Source organism: Xiphophorus couchianus, chromosome 14, assembly GCF_001444195.1.
Source record: "Xiphophorus couchianus chromosome 14, X_couchianus-1.0, whole genome shotgun sequence".
NCBI lineage: Eukaryota > Metazoa > Chordata > Actinopteri > Cyprinodontiformes > Poeciliidae > Xiphophorus > Xiphophorus couchianus.
The window spans coordinates 7,155,358-7,172,262 of record NC_040241.1 but is presented as its reverse complement, the minus strand read 5'-3'; the positions used below and the strand labels follow the sequence as shown (position 1 = coordinate 7,172,262).

General features: G+C 38.8%; 1 protein-coding gene across 1 annotated transcript in view; it reads left to right on the top strand.

The window, feature by feature from the left end:
• The window catches only part of htr2cl1 (5-hydroxytryptamine (serotonin) receptor 2C, G protein-coupled-like 1), a 167,255-nt gene that overhangs the window by 106,910 nt on the left and 43,440 nt on the right, over window positions 1-16,905 (top strand). The window contains exon 4 of the mRNA XM_028039372.1: window positions 15,567-15,739. The gene's annotated coding sequence lies outside the window, so the exon portion shown is untranslated. The remainder of the gene's footprint in view (window positions 1-15,566; window positions 15,740-16,905) is intronic.

Here is a 16,905-nt window from a genome sequence, read left to right as displayed (position 1 = left end):
AGATGTGAGGCCTGCCGTTTCTTTTAGATGTCTGTAAACTTCAGAGCAGAACTGGATGAATATTTTATAATAAAAACATTACAGCCTCTGTTTCCCATCTAAATTCCTTACTGTCAAAGTTTGTCTACCTGAAAAAAGACTGAATCAAATGTGCATTGGGCACATTTGTTAAAATATAATTTCGTTGACCGCATTGACGGGAAAATCTTTGCCTTATTCATTTGTAACGGCAAGTGGAAATTGTTGTAGAGTCGTAGAAATATGTCAGTAGAGATGAGGCGTACCAAAGTTATCTTGCTTTCCCCCCAATAAGTAATCTGTATCTGTTATGTTTTTGTTGCGACAAAGGACTGACAACAGGACATAAGCAGAGGGATACAAGAAAATTAATATTTAAAAAAAACCTGAGGTAACCATCACCCTTGCCTTCTCAATGTGAATCCATCATATATAGGAACTGAATCCATGTAAACTTGCCAGCACTGCAATCCTTTTTGTCATTCTTGGCATAACCAAGTACCAAACTTTACCGGAGCAACTTTTCATCCAACTTTTAACTTTCATCTAACCTTTAATGATGATTCTTTTAGAGAAAAGCAAGGCCTTTCTCTGTGCAAATGTCTTTCCAGCAGCATTGACGACAAGTTGAGATTGCTAACCCGATCTAATCAGTTCACTTGATTGGTTTGAAACTTCCAGATAGTCGGAAGCAGATGGTTCACCCGCTCGATTGCCAAGGATTTTTCGTCAGCGGCCGACTTTCCTGAGCGCGTCCCAGCTGTTTCTGTGGAAACGGCCATATGGGAAATAAAATTAACAAGCCTTTTTTTAATTATTATTTCTTTTGCATTAACAAGCCTGGTGACGGTAAATATCCTGCACGCTAGAACAACTCCGTCAAAGTCTCGGTTCGTTCGGTCAGCTTGCGGGGCGAAGCAACCTGTGTAAGGTGAAGAAGAGAAATATTGTGGTTTCTTGATGGATCTCCTGCCCACTTCCACTGTCTGCATGTCATCTTGTTCACTGGCAGCATACACTATTTAAAGAGGAAAAAAGTAAAGGGCAAAGGTTCAACGATGAAATGTGGTGAGGTATAAATATCCGGAGCGAGAGAGCAAGATGTGTCACAACTCCCCAAGTGTTTGCAGACCAGTTCTTTTTCTTCACACAAAATTTCCTGTGAGGCCTGGGGAGAGAGAGAGAGAGAGAAAGATAGAGAGAGAGAGAGAAATGGATTGAAAGGGGAAGACAGCGGAGAGATGGAGGAATGTGCCGGTGCCCACTCAAGGGCAAAGTGCACCTTGACAGCCTTTCTTGAAGAGTCATGTCATTTCTTCTGTGTGTCTCTATTTCTGCCCCTTTTTAAGTTCCTCTGGGTCATAATGTTTTTACTCCTGTCAGATTTTTCTCCCCCCTCATCCTGCCCTCAGTTTTTAGTTATTTATTTATCTATCCGGCAGCTTCGTTGCAAATCAATCGTGTAACTACATCCGATCAAGCTACACCAGTTGATTCAAGAGTTAGTGTTTTAAACGACAAGCATTTAAAGTGTTTTTGTTCTGTACTCCTCAGGAGTTTTTTTGTACAAATTTGTGTTTTGAGTTGTACGCTCTGCTCTAATTTGGTAATCTAGTTGCTAATGCGCACTGAGTTAATGTTTGACCTTGTATTCCCTGTTTTTCTGCTGTTCAGTCTCATTCGGTTTCGTCCGTTGTTTATGTGATCCTCGTGTTCACCTTGAGGATCGGGGTTTTGTCATTTTTCCGCTCAGCTCCCCGTGTCAATGTTTCCCTAAAGCTTCTTTCAACGTCCATTAATCAATCTCCCCTGTTCCCACTCCAGTAATCACAACCCAAGAAACCTGGTTTCCACGGTGATTTGTCAGTCTTTTCTGCTTTTAATTCCTTCTTCTTTCATTGTGTCATTCCGGTTCTGTCCCCTCGACACCCCTAATCTCTAAAACAACTTTGTTATTCTTTATATTTTTCTCTAAAATCCATCTCTCAACAGTGAAAACATAATAGCATATCCCAGATATAGTTTTATCAGCAATAATGTTAAACCCATGCATTCTTAATTATTTTTGTTCAAGCAGGAAGTTTGTTTCTAATAGGAAATGGGAGATTCTATTATTACCGAAAACAAAAAATTGAAACTAGGCTTTACTGGAGCAGTAGCAATTTTTGTTTCACATGTAGAATTGCAATAGTCGAACTCATAATGCAGTTATAATCAAAACAATTAGTTTCATTTTATTCTACAACTAAAATATGACATGCAAGGACATTGAGAATACGTGATCACACTGTAAAATACAACTTTCTTTATTATGGGCCAAATGCAGGACACAAAACTTCTAATATCTTTCATTATCTAGTTTCCTCTTTGCAGATTTTCTGCAACCGATCCCACAAATTTAGTGAGTTAGTGTGTATCCTTCAATTCAAAATTCAATTCTTTAAAAACAAAATTATTTCAAACATGATAGCAGTGTAAAGTAACACATAAACAGTGAATGGAAGCAATACATAATCTTAGCATGTTCGAAAAGAAGTAGGAAGAAGTAAAAAACTTACAAACTTCTACCCCATAAGCTCCATACTATATTTTCAGATGGACCCTCATCATTAGATATTAAAAAAAGAAAATCTTGACATAATTAAACGTTACACAAATTAATAGGAAGAATTTTACACAGTATAGATATATAGTGACATATCTGAGTCTGAATAAATAAGCAGATAGTGTGAATATATGCCACTACATAAATGCATACATTATTTACTGTAGAAATTTATGTCACCTTAAAAATATACACATATTTTTAAAAAGAACAAAATTGTTTTTGATATTCCAAGATTTTTGCTAAGTGACACCTTCTTAACAAAATTCTCCCTCTCAGTGGATATTCTTTTAGCTTTGGTCCCCCAAACGTAAGATTAGTAAAAGCTATTACAGGCTGAGAGGACAGATATGTTTTGTGGTGCCACGTAGATATTAAATCCCCTTTCTTAGTTTAGGTCCGTTGTTAACAACAGTGTTGTGTTAAACACTCTAATTACATAAACTATAAGAGATAAAGAAGCCAGACATTCCTGGGTCAAATCTGTCTCACCGTGAACAATCAGATGCTAGCACAGAGCTCAGGGACGACTGAATCAGCGTTCTATTGAAGAACATGAAGAGTGACTGCTGCTCACACACACACACACACGCACACGCACACTTAGTTATAATCCATCTTAATACCTGCGTGTGTTTACATAGTGCTATCGTGGAGAAAACATGATCACACAAGCTGCGGATGATGTTTTTACTGTTTAACCTTGAGGCTGCTTATTTTCTAATTTTCTTATTCAATACCAAAATGTAGCCCCCTTTAAATTTCAACAAGCTTCCCAATGTTTCACTGCATCCATTTGCATACATATGAAATGTGTGCATGAAAGTGATATGCAACTCACCCCCTCATTTGTATTCTACACGAAAGCTGAAAACAATGTAAAAGCGTAATAAATAATGATTTATTAAACTCTCGCAGAATTCCACGAACTCATAAAAGCAAAAACCCCCTCTGTTTTTTTACCAGACAGGTACCAGACAGAATTAGCATCAAAAAGATGTTAAGTTTGCAGCTTGTTTGCGAGCATACAGGTTTTCTCACTAATAGCACTGGCAGATGATACAAGCAAAGCCGCACATTCACAATGGTTTTATTTTTAGGCCCAAGAAAAGGTTTTATGAGGCGTAGGTGTGGGGTGGAGGGAGGGATTGTCTGACAAATTGTTTGAACCCCAAGCTCCCATGTGTGCAACCAAACTAAAAAGATCGGGTCTTTACCACATCCTAAAATTATTTCAATCAGTCCTCAAGTGTACAGAAACACACAACAGACGTACACATATCTAGAGGAGCCAGGCGGCTATGTGACAATCTCTTAATACAGTCCAGCCTTTCATGAGCAAGAATACTTGAAAAGGGATGGATGTGGATCCCTGAAAATCAGACATGGCAGACAGTGGAACTGTATCTATGGCATGGTAATCGGCTATTTATGCTTAACGTTAAATATGAAGACACACGCAGACATCTGTCTGTTTGCCATGTCCATTTTGTCTGAGTTTTAGTTATATCATCAGGGAAGCTTGCCACGGTAATTGTGCTGACAGCGTAGCACAGTGTAAATTACCATCAGGTTCACAAGGCAGTGCACTGCTCTCATATTCATTGCTATTGCAGGCCCCAACTAGAACATTTCTCAAGAAATTTAAAAGGGTATTGCCAAAGTGTGTGTGTGTGTGTGTGTGTATCAGTCGAACCAGAATCAGTGGTTCTGATGCTGAAAATTAGCAACAATGTTAAGGTTAGCTAAAATGTTAGCATGTGGATATGTTGACTAACATTGACTTATCCCTCTTAGTATGTAAACGTTGTATAAGCTAAAATGAGGTAGCATGCTAATGTTAGCTTAAATGCTGTCTGTAGGCTGTGCGGTATCACTGCTGTACTGACTGATACTGACTTAATCCATTCAGTATGGAAACAATATTGTTTGAGCTAAAATTAGCTCAATTAGCACAGCATTTAAGTTAGCTTAAATGCTGTCAGTAGCATTTGGAGTATCACCAGTATGTTGAGTAATATGTTTGCATTTACAATGCAATAAATAACTTTCCACATGCTTTTTGTTAATATGTGAAGAATATAAAATGTCAAAACTGATATTTACTTTAACATAATTTGATTATCTTTTGCATTGAATAAAAGTGGTATACATGTATAAAATTCTGGGTGTCAGATAAACACATTTTCCCCAAACTCATCCACTGTGAAATTAAATTCAGTGTGGTTCGCTTTTGAACGGAAATGCAAATTTTTTTCCATTTGGCTCTTGCGAGCCTCATCCTTATATGATTAGAAAGTTTCAAATTCCTGCAAGGTTTAATCAACAGCCTATGTTTATTTAATTGAGTTGGAGGCTGTTCTGCCAGTGGATTACAACGTGCCTCACAGCCAAATCAACTGATCACAAATGTATAACAAAGTCTCTATAAAACACACTGAGAGAAGTATAATAACTCAGTCCATCGGCTGAGAGCCGTTTCAGTGCCAGAGGCTGGAACTAAATTGCCAATTTGTAAGAAATATTCAGATTTATAAGATCAGAAGAAAACAATATCAGGGTTTTTTTATTTATTTATTTTTTAAATACATTTTTAAACTTACCAAATGACCAGAGGATCACAAAATCCACCAAAGCAGGGAAAGTAATTTGGCCTCTAATTAGATGAGCTGACAGAACAGCCAATGACACACTACTGGCGATGTAATGCAGGCATTAAAAACCCATCTGGGACATCTGTCCGGTTGGTCTGGTTATTATTCCCTGTTGTATTAACAGCTCGTCTTGAGTGCTCACTCACATATACACGGAGTCACATGGAGAACCCACGCCACAACTGGACCCCATCTGGTGCCCACAAAACCCTCCACATATTTTTATTTACCTAAACGGAAAGAAACGGTAGTTAGAGACTAACTAACACAGCGTTGACCCATTGACGTCAAGGTTTTTTTTAGTAGGGATGGGTTTTTATGAACAAGTGTTTATCATAAATTTGGAAATTCATTGTGAGTCCTTGTACTGTCTTAAAATGCAGAGGGTTGAAAGAATCCAAATGCAGGAAAAAGGCACAGTAAGCTAGTAAAGAAGAAAAGATAAATAAAGCAACTTCAAGGACAAACGGAGCTTAAAGAGGCAGTGTTATGTAAAATTGACTTTTTTTTTAGCTTTACATCATGTTATATTGTTATTCCTTACCTGGAGAGTTTCCTGGATTCTCACATGCATGTTTGAGAAATACTTTAATCTCCTGTGGCAACCATCCAGCTGTGCAAAACCAAGGACGAGCACCAACTTCGCGATAGAACTCCTCTTCTGAGCTTCCATTTCACAGAGCAGCCATTCCTCGCTCAGCTCCTTCAGACTAGCCACCAGCAATTGGCAAACATCTGATGGATCTGTGCATCTGTTCATGTTTTCATTTACAGTTCAGAAAAAAACGTCTCGTTTTCCATGTTTTTTTTACTTGTTTTGAGAAGGGTGTTTTTTTTTTTTTCTCATTGTGGGCTTGGCACCTTAATTCCAGTGAAATGAACTAGTACTAATACTTTGGCAAGCTAAGGTCTTTTGGACTTTTATATGCTCCAAAGTTTCTGGCCCTCCTCTTTCCCAACAAGATTATGTACCTGTGGACAAACGTGGTGTGTAAGAACTTGACTGACCTGCTGAGCCTTGACTTCAGCCTGACAGAAAACCATCTTCGAGCGAGAAATACCACTTCTGCCAATATCAGAGTTTGACCTCACAAATGCCTTTCTAGAACAATAGTCTTAAAATTCCTATAACCACATTCCTAAACCTCATGGAAAAAATTCCCAACAGGGGTTTGAGCTGTTATACCTTCAAAGGATGGGTCAACATCACGTTGGCAACATCATAAATAAAAATGAACCAATGGAATGAGCAACATCCCGTCTTATTCCATTTGAAAACAAATAGGAGTGGGATGTCATTAATGTTCATGTGTGTGTAGAGGTAGATGGGATAATAGATTTCTTTTTGACTTTTATTACTTGCATCCTCTCCACTTGTTACCATAAATATGTCTCTTGTAAAAGGAAACGGTGGTGAGCTTGAAAGGATAGTCTACTCATAATATGTCCAAAAACTAACAAAATAAAAAATCTAATAATTGCTAGCTGCATTTCCATTCACCACATTACTATGCAGTTTGACTTTTCGAAAATAAATTTGCTGGATGTAAATGCCAATTTTGATAAAAGGTTTGGCGCTGGGATGTCATGTTCTGTGTTTTCTGTGTATTTAATTAGAGTTTTCTGTGTCCCCGAGTCTTTGTGTTGTCCTGTCTTCCCCTCGATTGTTTCCCAGGTGTGTCTCGTTTCTGTGATTACCCTCCCGTGTATTTAATGTCACCTGTGTCCCAGCGTCTCTGTCGGGTCTTCGTCTCATTTGGCATCTATGTCCTCAGTCAGTTGTGTCAGTCCACTCGTTTGCTCTGTTGCTACCTGTGTTGAGCCCCTGTTTCCGACTCAGCAGTGCTGCCGGGGTTTTGGACTTTTGGATTTTGGTTTGCCATTCTCACCATTAAAATCATCATTTTCATTTCCACCTGGGTCTCAAGCATCTGCCTCACCACCTCACACCATCGTTTCATGACATGGGATGAGGTAGCTTTATTTAGCCGCATCGAAGTTGTGAAACTGCAATGGAAATTTCCTGTTTCACATCACATGAAACAGGAAGTGAAACAGAACTACTTCCTGTTTCTTGTGAAACAGGAAGTATTTTGAGGATGATTGCGCAGCATGTTTTTCAGTCACTTACTGTGTGAACAAACGTATTCATGTGATTTACTTCGCATTTCTTATTCAATTCAACACGGCAACTGCAAAATCGTGTGGTTTATTTCAACATAAGCAGAATACTGACAAAGTTTTGAGCACATTTGTAATGGAAACGCAGCTACTTTTGCTATGGCCATTATCTGCTATATTTGTGGGTCTGATATAATAAATAACTGTGTTTCCTCCTTAACATCTTAACTGGCAGAAAAGGGAATCACAGTTGAGTGTTAACTTTGTAGCTGTTGAAGTAATCACCAAGTGGACACACACAGACTAGACGGCATATTCTGCCTTCAATTTCCCAATTGTCCTCAGTTTCTTCCCCTTTTTTTCCCTTTTCTATTTTCACATATGTGTTGTGGTGTGAATTCAACTCACCGGAGAGACTCTTTCGTTTTACACAGTGACACTTTGACGTCTGGGCTCCCTTGGGAGCGCCGCTTCTTTATTCCAATGAAATCCTGAACATTTTGAGGATTACAGAGATGGTTTGATTCACTCTGATTTAATCTCCCTCCAGGTTAAACGGTGAGAATGACGACGGGGGAGCAAATTGTTTCTAACTGAAATGGAGATACTGAGGCAATTTATTCCATCTAATCAGGTTTGTGGTAGCGGGGACATTTCTGAAGTATGGATGAGGGTGCACCCCGAGGACCGCTGGATTTTTTAGGCAACAGAAAAAGAATGAAAATGAATTATACTGCCTGATTTTAAGAGTATCACTAATCTCTGACTTTAAAGGAAGTAGGGTTTTTTTAAAAAAAAAAACCTTTATGTTTTGTGTGGCCGCACTTTGAGTTAATGAACTAGTTAGTAAATAATCTGCATTGAAGGGGATTCCCAATTGGCCCCACAATCAAATAATCAGCAAGAAATGTATTCAATGACTAGCTAATATGATTTTTTGTTTGTTTTTCCTGTAGTGTTCTTGCCACTTTTTGAAACGATGGCACCCTGGGTGGTGAGTCACATTGCCCAAACTAAAACAACTAAAATAAAATGCAACTGTCAATGTAACCTTCATGTTTAAAAGAAAGCTCTTCATCCTTTTTCTACTTTTGATTATCCTCCGTTGAGTTGTCACATCAGGCACCACCTGTACATCAGTGGCTTTCAGGCTCTCTGAGTCCATGCAGCTCCACTAACACTGATAACATCAATTACAGCTGCTCTGCTCCCCAGAGAATGGCAACATCGTAAACTGAATGTCACAGCTGTCCCCCAGCTGTACCTTTTCCCACCAGGTGGGATTTTGCTCACGCACTTTTTTTCCCCCAAAGATGATGCTTGGCAAGATTTCCTTGCTCCTCTCAGTGGATATCTTATTTCTGAGCTCCCATATTACCCTTTAGTCATTACCTCAGCACTATCGCAGTTTTGTAGGCTGCGTTTACGAGAAACTGATGCCTGGGAACTGCTGGTATTTTCGGCTGTTGATTGGAGAAAAGTTACACGTTTAGACGGAACTGCAGAGACGCACTTTTCAGATAAAACAATGCACCACTGCAAAATCACAAAATCTTACTATGTATTTTTGGTCTAGTTTCTATTGTAAATGAGCTTAATATGACTGAATAAGGCAAAACTAACTTACAAGTAACTTATCAGCAAGAAATGGGAGCTTGTTTTAAGCCAATGGTTCTTAAATATTGATTTTTTTTAAAAGTTCTAGTTCCATGGCAGATTTTTGTTTTTAATGTTTTGCTACAAGTGACAAAATCTGTCACTGGAACTACTACTTTAAAAGAAAAAATAAATCAATATTCAATCAGTTTTGACTTAAAACAAGTTCCTATTTCTTGTTGACTACTTTATTGGAAGTTAGTTTTAGTGTACTATGATGTTGTCCAAAAACTATACCGATATCGGTAACACTTTATTTGACGGGTTGTGAATCAGACTGTCATAACGCCTGTCATAAACATGAATGAGTCTTCATGAATATTTATAACTGTTGTCATAAAGTGTCATTCGGTAAATCATGACATTTTTAATACAAAGTTGACATTCTTCAAAATGTCTTTGTTATGACAACTTGACATTAACCAAGAAATCATAATCTGACATAAATTTATTATAAAAGTATTACTGATTAAACTATAAAAATTATGTAGCTTTATGTTATTAAAGCTAAAGTTTAATCAGTAATACTTTTATAATAAATTTATGTCAGATCATGATTTCTTGGTTAATGTCAAGTTGTCATAACAAAGATATTTTGGATAATGTCAACTTTGTATTAAAAGTGTCATAATTTACCGAATGACACTTTATGACAATAGTCATAAATATTCATGAAGACTCACTCATGTTCATGACAGGTGTTATGTTTATGACGTTGTCATGACGGTCTGATTCACAACCCGTCAAATAAAGTGTTACCCAGATATTTCTGTTTTTGCAGTGTGGATGCTAATTTAAAATTAATTAAAAAAACACATTTACGTCTGGAGTTGTAATGTAATCAAATATGAAAAACATGGGGTATGGGTATCTTTGCATGGTTCTGTCATTATGGCTTCCACTTGTCAGACATTGCAGTACATTCCCAATGTGTTTACTTGCTAAAATGTTAATATATATTTGTTTTTTCCCTGCAGTTTACATAACGTTGTGTCATTAATTTGCCCGATCCTCTGACACTTTTAGGAATACAGTGAACTACTTCAAATAAAATGTCGGTAAACCATTGAGAACTCCTGAAACAAACTTTCTGCCTCTGCTCCATGGTTCCTGTTTCACATTCTCTCTGTGCCTCCTCGCAGTGCGCTTCATTCACTCTACTGACGGAAACTTTCCGATAAACGTAGGGTGGAGTCTGCCTCTGATTAATAGCCGAGAGGACTTTCAGGAAATAATGAATTCCTCCCGTTGAGGTGTGGGTGTAATGTGTGGTTGAGTAATAATACATCCTTGTTGCACTTTCTTTCTCTCTTTCACAGATTTTTTTCTCTACATTGCGCTGGTACCAATGAGAAGTGCTCCATTTTCATTGCCTCCATTATTGACTCTTGAGGGACATTTTCCAATTCCTTCCTGCGGACTTCCTTCTTCTTCTCCTCCTTATTAATTTTCCTCCTGGACGTGGGGTGAAGAACACAATCCGGGGATATCAACTTAAAACCAATAATTGAAGATTAACATTGTTTCATCAAAAAAACTGCAGAGGGATGCTGGGGCTGCAGTCCTATTGTGGTTGAGCCGTTACTTCGTAGAGTTCGTTTTACATTATTTACAAGTTCAGGTTTTTTGTATTTGTATTATGCTCCCGTTTTCTCCAAAAACGTATCTACTTGGCCAAACTTAGACGGAAAATCAATAGATAAAAAAAATATAAAAAATCTCACTGAGTTTTAAATTCTTTTTGATTGTTTTACCTCAAACGTAAGACAAACTGACCTATGGAGAAACTTAAACAATGTTTTAGCTGCTAAGCCATATGACGCAGAAGCAGAAGACAAAATGGCTGCCATGGAACTCATTAAATTAACGCAGAAAATTGAAACAAACCCTAAACATTCCTGAAGGAATGAAGCATGTGGTTCAGTCCAATGAGGCCGTTAGGACTACTTCAGGTTCCTCATTCCTCAGGCAGTAGATGCACATGCACCAACCAGGAAGGAGAAGACAACCCCCGGGTAAGTGAAGCAAAGACACACCTGCCAATACAACATAAAACAGAATTTTGAGCTTGAGGTGTTGATATGTGTGCACTCCATATAAACTTTGTAAAATATCAAGAACAAAATATCAGATTTACTAAAAAAAACAATAGCTTGGGTAGTTAGTTTGAAGTAAACTAAAATGAAAACAAAACTAGTGGTGAGCTGTGGCTCTTACCATGTATGACTTCAATTTTTATCAAAAATCTTTTTCATAGAACTTCAGAAAACATGGGTTGTTTAAAACTTCAACTAAATGGTGTATGTGTGGTAAAAAGCACAACCAGTTTCACACACGTTTTCTTTCTTCTTTCAGTTTGACTTAGCCTGGTAAAAACCAGCTTTGTTCTACGCTTTGCTTCATACCGACGGTTTGGACCTTTGGTTATTGAGAAATGATTGGTGTGTGTGGACTCTGCTGAAGTTTTTAACTTCACCCAATCGCTGACGTTTGTCCGTGACACGTGTAAAGCCTCAGTTCGACGCTGTGAAGCTTAATTGCCTGAGTTGTAAACAACCATCCTCCACTGCAAAGAAAGAAGTGCCGAACCGAACGAGGTGGCTGCTAATGTTAATTCAGTATTTCGTCACCTTCCTAAATAATGGTCTAAGTCTTTTTTTTTTTTTGCCAAAATAATTTTTTTTGTCTAAGTCATCTTTTGGAAAGAAGGAGGTGGAGATTATTTTGGCAAAAAATAACTTAGGCCATTATTTTAGGAAGGTGACGATTTGTGGTGCGGCCGACATGGACTGAACATTTTCGTTCCCTTCCTCTGCAACCATTATTAAAACTACAGCAGGAACATAGTTCTACAACAGCTCAGAAAATATACATCATCATTCACAACTTCTCCTCCTGTTGGCTGATTGGTTGAAATTCTACCAGAGGAATCCAAGTCAATGGGAGGAATCCCAGACTGAGCAGTGAAGTGAAAGTCGAATTGAACAGAATTGTGCAGGAAGGCCATCGCCAGGCTAACTCTGACCGGAACAAGTCTTAAACGTCTATGGTACAACAGAAATCCTAGATAGTTCAGATAATGTTGAGTTTTTAGATGAAAATGCCTCTAAACAGTCGTAAATCTATCCTCATAATGAAGCTATTCATAGAAGCTAATTCAGGTAGTTACTCGAACTGTGCTCCTGCTTACCACTCAACAGAACATTTCAAACACACCCTTCCAATCTGGCCAGTCCATTTAAGCTGCCTCACTTGGTGCATCTTTACTGCCGCTGCGACTGCTGCCCGCCTACGTACCTGCTGGCGCTTCTCTTAAGCTCCTCCGTCTCTCCAGCATCCACATGCCAACTGTGACATCAGAGATGCTCTCATCATCTTCTAGCATGTTTGGAAACATGTCCAGGAAGCAGATTGAGAAACCTGACCAGAAACTTGACTGGAATAGAGGATTTGGGACAACTTGAAACAAGTTTTTCACAAATGAGAATCTGAAAAATCGAGGCACAGATCAAGATTCAGTTGACCCTGAGTCAGTACTTTCAGAATTGCCTCTCCTTGCAGCTACAGTTTTTTGGGGTATGTCTCTATCAACTTTGCCCTTTTTTAGTTGTAGGACAGTTCAATCAGATCTGATGGGAGGCATTTTTGGAAAACATTTTTAAAGTTTTGCAACCATCTTAGGGGTGAGATCGAAAGCAGGTAATAATGAATGTTGGGATCTAATTAGAGGCAAAACAGCTGAGGCAGGAGAAACTGAGGAAAGGAAACTAACACAAGGGAGCAAAATAAAGAAACAAACTATAATTTTCTTACTACTTCCTGTTGTCTTTATTTTCGCCAGTATTAACATCCAGCTGTTGATCACGCGATCATGCAAAAAAAGTGTTTCCTAGCTCAAAAACTTGTCAAAAAATGTTTTAAGCCAATTTAGTTTCATAATTTCAATTTGCTCAATTTTACGGTTCATAGAAACGCATCTGTTGTTTGGGTGCTTTGTTCTTTCATTTCTGTACTCCATGTTTCCAGCGTCACGTTTCTTCCACTTGTACATCTTGCGTTCCCTCTAACCCACCCGTTGTTGACTCCTACTGTCTTTACTTTCCATCTAACTTCACTTCCAATTCGTTTCCTCTCCCAGAATAAAACTATAATCCGCCATGTCATGGCGAGCCATTAACATTCTTCAGTTGCGCTGCCTTCTTTTACCCGTGTCGCAGTCATTCCCTTTCTTCCAATTATCTGAGTGTCTCTGCCTTTGTCATCTTCTATCATTTGTGTCCTTTGAATCTTGAGTTTTATCCGCTCCCTCTTTTCTCTTTTATCTCTCTTACTGTGTGTGGCACCAAATAGCTTGTCTGTCTCTCCGTGTTTTGGCTTTTGTACGCAGCTGAGTGCACACTACGTGTAATCGGAGCCTCTTGACTAATTTAGGGAACGCTGTGTTCTACCCGCCGTTGTGTCCTCGAGTGAGCGCGCTCCGATCGCTAACGCATCTGTCCGGTTTCGCTCGTGGTCTGTTTATACCGCTCAGCGTCCGGTTCTGACTGTTCGGCTCTTGGCTCAATCTCTTGCAAACAAGAAAATGTAAATGTGCCTTTCGTTGAATACGTGCGTTGTGTTCTCTGTGGTTTTTTTTACATTTTTTTTTTGGTCTGTGAACCTCCCGTTTTGTTTTTGCAGTAGCACAGCAGTTGACAGCAACATCTTCATATCACAAGTTCACTCCTCATCGTCTGTGACACAAATCACAGACACACCAATGCACACACAGATGGAGACTGTGAATGATGTGGTTTCACATTAGCGCTGCAGCACGCCGTTTGTCTTTCTCTCTGTTGGCTTTATCTTTAATTTCCTCTCCCTACTTCTAACTTTACCTTACTTTTTCGGTTTTTCTTTTTACTGTATTTTTATTGAATTTATGTACTACGTTTTGGACCGTTCTCTGTAAATTAGAGAATAATTGAATAGTTTATTTATTTAACTAATTAAATTCAAAAAGCAAAGTATATAGATCCATTGCAGAAAGAGTTCTATATTTCAAGTTGTGATTTTTGTTCATTTTCATGATTAGGGCTTCAAATATATTATAAACCGATATGAGATATATTCATAATTAAGCCATGGCGATATCAACCATCAGAAGAGACGTCGGCGTCTTATTCAGCCGTTGGAATGACAAACCTATTATAGTTGCGGCGTATGCGGCATCTTGGGGAATTTGTAGATGGTGATTTTACCTCAGAGCTGTGGATTCAACATGTTTAAATGACACACAACGTTTTATAAACCGTTGTGATGCCTGAGAGCTCTGATGAAGCCAACTGCACATTGTCCGAAAAAAACAAAAGCAAACGGTCAACCTCCTGTTACTTCCTGTTGTCTTCTTTGGCGTTTTCGCCAGTAGTAACATCCGCCTGTTGATAACATGACTCGTGTGATGGGAAAAAAAGTGTTTCAATACCGCTGAAAAACCACCAACATCCTAGCACTTGTTTTTTCAAAATCGGTGTGTTTCCGTTAAGCAGATTTATTCTCATAACTTCAATTTGCGCAATCTTACGGTTAATGGAAGTAAAGCTATTGGTTAATTCAACCAACTGAGTCATAGTACAGTTGGATGTATGTTTAAGTAAGTCTGCATTTCTGTGTGAGAAATTGATTGGTTATCAAAAAAGATGCACGTTTTGATGATCCAGGGAATGCAGCAGTTTTTACAAGGAGGTCCAAGAATTAATAACTCCCATAAAATAATGCATTTTTTACTGCTATTCCCCTAAAGCAGAACCATGTTAGATTTTTTGTTGTTGTTTGTTTCACTTTAAAAGATGCTTCTTTGTTCATTCCTACCACATTATTTCAGAAATGCAGATTTTTGGGGGGAGGAGCAACCATCTGCTTCTCACAGACTGCCATTCAAAAAAAAAACAACAACATGAAATGTCAGCATGTCTCATGAACTTCCTTGATAATGTTTCCCCCTCAGGTTGTTAGCTAGAAAACGTCCATGTGGCGTCTTTGAAGACGACACATGCATAATTACCTCAAAATTGCTCTGGACAAGTTATGAAAAAAATACGCAGAGGTCAGCACTCAAGTTTCAAACTCCAGCTTCCAAAACACACAAAAATATATCTCTACAAAAGTTAGCAAAATCCAGGCTTTTTGTTAAGGCAAATTTGTCAAAACAATATTTCACGGACATGCCCTGCTCTTACTCTCGCTCGTATCCTTGGGGTTTGGATGCTGTTGAAACTTCAGAATTGTCTAATCTAACCGTACGCTGTGAGGCTGTGATCCTGTTGGATGAAAGTAGTGAGAAGAAACGATCCGAAGTGATGTTGTTGCTCTTGCTTGTGTGTGTGGGTGTGTGTAGGAGTCATTGTAGTTCCAGGAGGTTTTCAGTCACATTTACCTCAGGTTTGATCTGAAGCATTTCACAGCAGAACATCAAAGTCAGCCTCTCTTTGTTTTTTTCCCCTCCCTCCCTCCTTCCTCCTCCTCTTCTGCAGGCACATAGATGATGGCGATACTTCGCCGCAGATGTGTGGAGTGACAGATGACATGGGGATTGATACATCAAGCGAGGGAGCGAGCCAGAGACGCTGTGTCGCCAAGAGTCACTTCTGCCGGTAACAGAAATGAGCGGAAAAGGTCCGGCACGTCGGTCAGCGGGAGAGAAGAAGTGAGTGACCAGATTCCAGATAGGGGGAAGAGACCACTCCTCTCTAAATCTGTATATATCTTCACTTTCTCTCTTTTTCTGTCTGTCTCGTTGATTTATGAGTTGTCAGCTAGAAAGTTATAACCAATTTAGCAAATTGCTTTGTTTTTTTAAACACCTTGAGCACCTAATTGTTGTTGTCTTAGATTTAAAGCTAACTCATTCCTGTGCCGCAACTTGCCGCTTACGTGACAAAAAAATTCCATTGAGGATTTTTTTGTCTGCAAGACCATCCATCATTTAGGATTTTCCCTCTGACAATACAGACAACAATCTGTTACTTTAATGACTCGTTAAATCAACACCATATGCAATGCTGTGAAAAAAGGTTACCGTCAGACCAACAGAATCAACAAAACACTGAGCTCAAACCTGTCAACATGAAGTAGGCGAAAACATTTTTTTTTTTAAAAACAGCACATCATCTGCCAGTCTGAAGAAAATCAGCCTATGAGGAGCAGTTATAAGCTGCGTTTCTATTGACCATAGAATTGGACGAATTGGAACTATGAAAATAATTTTGCCCAACACTCCCGCGGTCTGAGCACAAATGTCAGTCGGGGAAGCTGGGGGGTTGTCCGGTCAGACCATCAGTTCCCGAAACAAAGAAAAACCTCATAAAAACATAGGGGTCAGTGCGCTGCAGTGAAAAACCAGTGGGGTCCAAATGGCCCCGTCTCTTAAAACTGCAGGAGGGTAAATAGAAACCCGTCAATTTAGAAAATAAATCACGTTTCACTACGTGTGACGTTATCGCGTCCTCTGCTGTGGGTGCGGGACAGTTTTAGGTCATTTAGAGTTCTCTCAGGATATCATGTACAAGTCGTACATATTTGGAAATGTGAAAAACCCCGGCCAAAAAAATAGTATTTCACAAATAAATCGGAATTGAGCATGAAGCCCGGCAGTGTGAACGAAGAAAGAGAGCGCATGCAGCCAAACAAATTATACACGAGACCGGATGAAATTGCACAGAAACGGATAAGGATAAATGTTTTCTGAAGTGTTTTAGTGGATGATTATGTCACTTCAGTCTTTGCCTGAAGAATGTCACAGAATGTCGTTTTTACCCTGAGGTATAACTTTAGGCGATAACGGCTGCGTTTATTAAATATTGGCTGTTCAAC